The sequence below is a fragment of the Phocoena phocoena genome, chromosome 14 (genome assembly GCF_963924675.1).
Source record: "Phocoena phocoena chromosome 14, mPhoPho1.1, whole genome shotgun sequence".
Taxonomy (NCBI): domain Eukaryota; kingdom Metazoa; phylum Chordata; class Mammalia; order Artiodactyla; family Phocoenidae; genus Phocoena; species Phocoena phocoena.
Genome location: NC_089232.1, coordinates 5386271 through 5391709, shown reverse-complemented (window position 1 = coordinate 5391709; position 5439 = coordinate 5386271). Strand labels below are relative to the sequence as shown.

Genomic DNA, 5439 nt, shown 5'->3' with positions numbered 1-5439 from the left:
GTGGTCTGCAGGCATGTGATTGCCTCACAGGCGGGAGCTTAGTCAGGAGTGCACCACCTCCCCTCCTGACGGGAATTCCAGGGCTGAGGTGGTGATGTGATTTGACCTGTGAGGGTGTGACCACCGGGAGGAAAAGGGAACTGAGCTGAGCTGTCCTGATTCCCCCGTCTGGTGTGGTCACCGCAGTGCCCTACTTACTGGAGTTGCCTTTTGCCATGCTTGGGGCTGGATGACAGCCCAGGGCTCCCTGGCGGTTCCCTTCCTGGGACCCTGTGAGGTAGGGGCAGGGAGTGATGGCTCAGGGGGGGGGGCCCACCACCCTGCCAGCCAAGGCTCCTCCCTGGCCCTCTAGCTCTCCTACTCCAAAAGTCCACCAGCCGCCCTGCTCCCTACCTCTTCTCTGCCCACCAGGAGCTAGCCCACGGTGAGCATTCTAGAAATGCTGGCGCCAAGCTCCACCCTGATTCCACACTGCTCGTCACCCCTCTGTTGGGACAGAGATCTCTCCCTAACTCCGGCCCTCTCCCTCCCGCCTTGCTGGAAATCCAGCCTAAGGGACAAGAAGGGAGCTCACTTCAAAGAACACCCCATCCTCACATCTCCACATGCCCCAGCTTCAGATAAAAGGAATGGGGAGAGAAAGCACAAACACGATGAAACCAAACCCAGAGCATCTGAGGAGGTGGACACTGCGTCCTACTTGCCCCTGACGGGCCCATCGGAACTGAGACCTGCCCGGGTCCGTGCTTGTGCCCCTCATCCTGCCTGGACGGCCACCCCCCTGACTTCCTCTGTCCCCTTTCTGCACAAAGCTTCCCAGCCCACGTCAACTCACGATAGCTGGGCTTATACTACGATTTCACTGTTCATCTGTTTATATCTCCTCTCCTCCCAGATGTAAAGCACTTGGAGGATTGAAAGCAATTCCTGGACGCAGTGAAATGCACTGGTCTTGGGACTGAGACCGGGGCAAACGCCTGGCTCAGCCCCGTGGTGGTCCTAAGACCCTGGGTAAGTCGCTGCGTCCAGGCTTGGTTACCTCATCTGTCAATCAGGCAGCAATCATCTCTACCTGGTGGAAAGATGAAATGAGACAACAGGTGTAAACGTTCTGGTCATTTAGTTATTTCCTGAACAACTGACACCTTGCCATCCTTCCCAATACCTTCCCTAGTGCGGGGCCTTTCATGTCGTAAATGTTCAATACATGTTTGCTGATTGAGTGACAGATCATGAATTCCACTCCAGTCCTCCCTGCATCTTATCTGCATATCTCAGAGAGTTGGCCCTTAGGACTGTGTCACAGAAGGGTTTGGATGTGTACCTCGATAGCCACCAGAAATTGGAATTAAATATTACTGATTTTTACTTAATCCATCTATAAAGTGGTCTAAGGGGTTTTTGTTCCATAAGTTTATTACACCCAGAGAAAAATATCATGAAAATAACATGTTCGAGAGAAACTCTATGCCAGCCAGTCCTAATGGAGTAGGACTTGTATGACCGACCGGTAGTCTCTTCCACAAAAGAGATTTAAGACAATGGGATCTATTCAATGGAAAGTAGTGTGCGGGTCAGGGGGTTGTCCAGAAACAGATGGCATACCCAAAAGGGGTACCTGGAAAAGAGTTTGTTAAAACGCATTTTATTTACAAAGGGTAGTGAGAGACTAAAAAGCAATGTGAACTACTCTGTTACAATGATGGGGAGTTTTAGCTCTCCCATACGTGAAGGGGCCAAGGAAAGGAGTGATTGGTACCCAGCAGGACCTGTGCCTGCCAGAGGGCCACCGACATGAGCTGCTCTCTCCATCAGAGGAACGCAGACCTGCAGAGAGGGAGCTGGTGGAACCGATGGCCCGACTTTCCTCTCCACTTTTCCTCCAGTACCTGCTGGGGTTTCCATTGGCTCGATGCAGCCAAAAGCCGAAAGGAAGTGGGCTACGTTGGTAATCCACGGAGGTTAGTCCCTAGGGCACAAGAGTTGGGTGGACATTGAATCTGAAAGGCAAAGCAAGAATATCCAGCATGATAGGAAAAGAGAAAGAAAAGTCAAAAGATATTATAGTAAATAAGAAAACCGCCACAAAATAGACGCTAGAAATGAATCCAAGTATTTTAGTAATCATAATATAAGTAAACAGATTAAAGAGACGCTCAGATTGAAAAAAACAAAATCACAGACTATCACAATGTCCATTTAAAGGAGATAAGCCTCCAGCATAGAGATATCAATAGGAGGAAAATAACTAGAAAAAGGTATAGCATGTAAATATTAACAAAGGAAGGCTTCTCTTGTAATATTAGTATCAAACCTGAGAGAATTGAAGGTGGAAATTTTTCATGTAAATGAAGAAACAAATACACCAAAAAGATATAAAAATCATGAAATTATACCTATTTAATAGTATAATCTTAAAATTACAAAGCTAAAATTGATGGATTTACATGGGAAAATTGACAAATCTATAATCACAGCAGGAGATTTTAAAGCATGTCTCTCAGAAACTGAACAGATAAAGCAGACCCGAAATTAAGGCCCTCCAAATTTGAAAAAAAAACACAAACATTTAAAACAGACTAACTCTAGGGGGTAACATTTAGGCTCCTGCACTTGTCAAATAGATGACACACATTTTTTCCAAGCACAGATGGAACATTGTCACAACTTGATCACACTGTAGGCCACAAAGGAAGTCTCAACAAATTTAACGATTCAATATCATAAAGGCCCATGTTCTCTGAAAGCAATGCAGGATTAGTGATTAGTAGAAATCACCGATAAAAAGATAGCCAAACCACTTCTCCCATGTATATTGAAACTAAATGGCACAGTTCTAAATATGTCCTAATTTAAAGAGAAAATTCAATGGAAATTATAAAACATTTAAAACTAGTAGTTATGAAAATTCAACATATAACTCTTGGAACGCAGCTAAAGAAGCGGTTACGGGGAAAATCAGAGCCTTTAACATGTATATTAGAAAACAAAAAAACTAAATTAATGAGCTGGGAGTTAAGCTCACAGAGCTAGGAAACAACAATAGTGAATTTAGGATTTGTCTTAAGGAGTGTTACATTTCAATAGGATGACATGCATATACGTATGTTTTTCTATCCAACACGCAGCAAATTTATAAGGTGCTCTTTTCTGTTGCTGTAGCTGTTATGCTTACTTTGACTTAGCACATAATAGATGCTCAATACATTCCCTTTTTTTTAGCATCTTGATTGGAGTATAATTGCTTTACAATGGTGTGTTATCTTCTGCTTTATAACAAACTGAATCAGCTAAACATATACATATATCGCCATATCTCCTCCCTCTTGCGTCTCCCTCCCACCCTCCCCATCCCACCCCTCTAGGTGGTCGCAAAGCACCGAGCTGATCTCCCTGTGCTATGCAGCTGCTTCCCACTAGCTAGCTATTTTGTGTTTGGTAGTATATATATGTCCATGCCACTCTCTCACTTCGTCCCAGCTTATCCTTCCCCCCTCCCCATGTCCTCAAGCCCGTTCTCTACGTCTGCGTCTTTATTCCTGTCCTGCTCCTAGGTTCTTCAGAACCTTTTTTTTTTTTTTTTTTTTAGATTCCACATATATGTGTTAGCATACGGTATTTATTTTTCTCTTTCCTTTTTTTTTTCATCTTTTAATTCCTATGGGGTTGATCAATTCTTTATCAGTTAACATTCTCACTGACAAAAATCAATTTATATTAACTATAGTTATATATAACATATCAAGGGAGTACATGGGAAAATCAGAACACAAGACTTCATCAGCTAAATAGAGTTCAACTCAGTTTGCTGTTATGGGGACAAACAAGGTAACAAATACACTGAAGTATAAACAAAACATTACACTCAGAATAACAGCATTCCAGAAGAAAACAGAAAGCTGAGATACGATAAAGGTCTTTAATTCACAATATGTATAATTATATAATTTATTAAAATCAACATAATTCATGTACAAAATATTAACACGGCAGTCATGAAGTTTGTTAAGCGCTTCAAATACTGAAATGTTAAAACAGTAAAACTACACTAAATGACTTTTGCATCAAGGGATCTAATCTAGCTCACTAGCTCAGGCTGAACATTCACTCAAGCATCAGGCATGCAAAACACAGGGCTAACAGGTTTAATCTGTTCTTCTCCCAAAAGTGACAATCCAGCAATTCCAAATAGAGTATGAAAAGGAACTACCATATCTCCTGGCCTGTCCGCAGATCCTCCCGTTTCTTCATCTTGACATGCTAAAATGAAACTGTGCAGTTTCTCTCTGTCAATCCAATGAAACCTTCCAATTATCTTTAGGGAAGCCAACGCCCACCAAGAATAGCACACATCTGGTAACTTCTCTGGCCTCCCATTGAGTCCACCTGATGGAAGCTGTCATTCACAAAGCCACCAACCAAGTAAGTCAGAATTTACTCGCTGCAACTGACTAGTAATAGCCAAGAATCCTGCCCAGCATGGGATTCAGAACCTGGCCTGCAACCAAATCCACCATCAAAGTTCATACGTGATAAAACAAATTCGATTGCCTTTTCCACATTAATAGCATCCAGCTTCCCCAATAGAGCCAAAGTTGCCACCGCACGAAAAGAGAATCTTGTATCAATTTCTCCCCAAAGACTCCAGCAAAAGAACCATCTTCTTTCTGTAGACTCTGAATATATTCTACAACTTTATTTACATCGATAACATTAATACTGTCATAGAAGAATCTGGACAGCACTAAGAGTGTACAAAAGATGAGGATCGTGTCCAATACTAGCACTTATTCCACCACACTCGTGTTGACAAGACTTAATAAATGTCAGAATTTCTTTTCTATTCATGCGATGTAGCTGTCCCATGAGATCCATTACAGTCAGACCCCAATAGATGCCACTCATTCTCAAATATTCAGATACACAGTATTTGTAATCATCTTTCTTTGAGCCATAGGATGCTATATAATCTGGATGCTTCTGCACTAATAGGGTGTCGGGTGCATCTGACTTGATAATAACATCCTTCTGTGGTGTGTCCATGTCTGAGAGTGAAAAGAGCTATTTTTCTCTTTCTGATTTACTTCATTCTGTATGACAGTCTCTAGGTCCATCCACCTCACTACAAATAATTCAATTTCATTTCTTTTATGGCTGAGTAATATTCCATTGTATATATGTGCCACATCTTCTTTATCCATTCATCTGTTGATGGACACTTAGGTTGGTTCCATGTCCTGGCTATTGTAAATAGAGCTGCAATGAACATTGTGGTACATGACTCTTTCTGAATTATGGTTTTCTCAGGGTATATGTCCAGTAGTGGGATTGCTGGGTCATATGGTACTTCTATTTTTAGTTTTTTGGGGTTTTTTTTGCGGTACGCGGGCCTCTCACTGTTGTGGCCTCTCCCGTTGCGGAGCACAGGCTCCGGACGCG

At 42.6% G+C, this 5439-nt stretch overlaps 1 pseudogene; it reads right to left on the bottom strand.

Moving 5' to 3' along the window:
- Positions 1 to 4078: 4078 nt before the first annotated feature.
- On the bottom strand, positions 4079 to 5043 carry LOC136133868 (geranylgeranyl transferase type-2 subunit beta pseudogene; annotated as a pseudogene).
- Between the last annotated feature and the right edge of the window lie 396 nt (positions 5044 to 5439).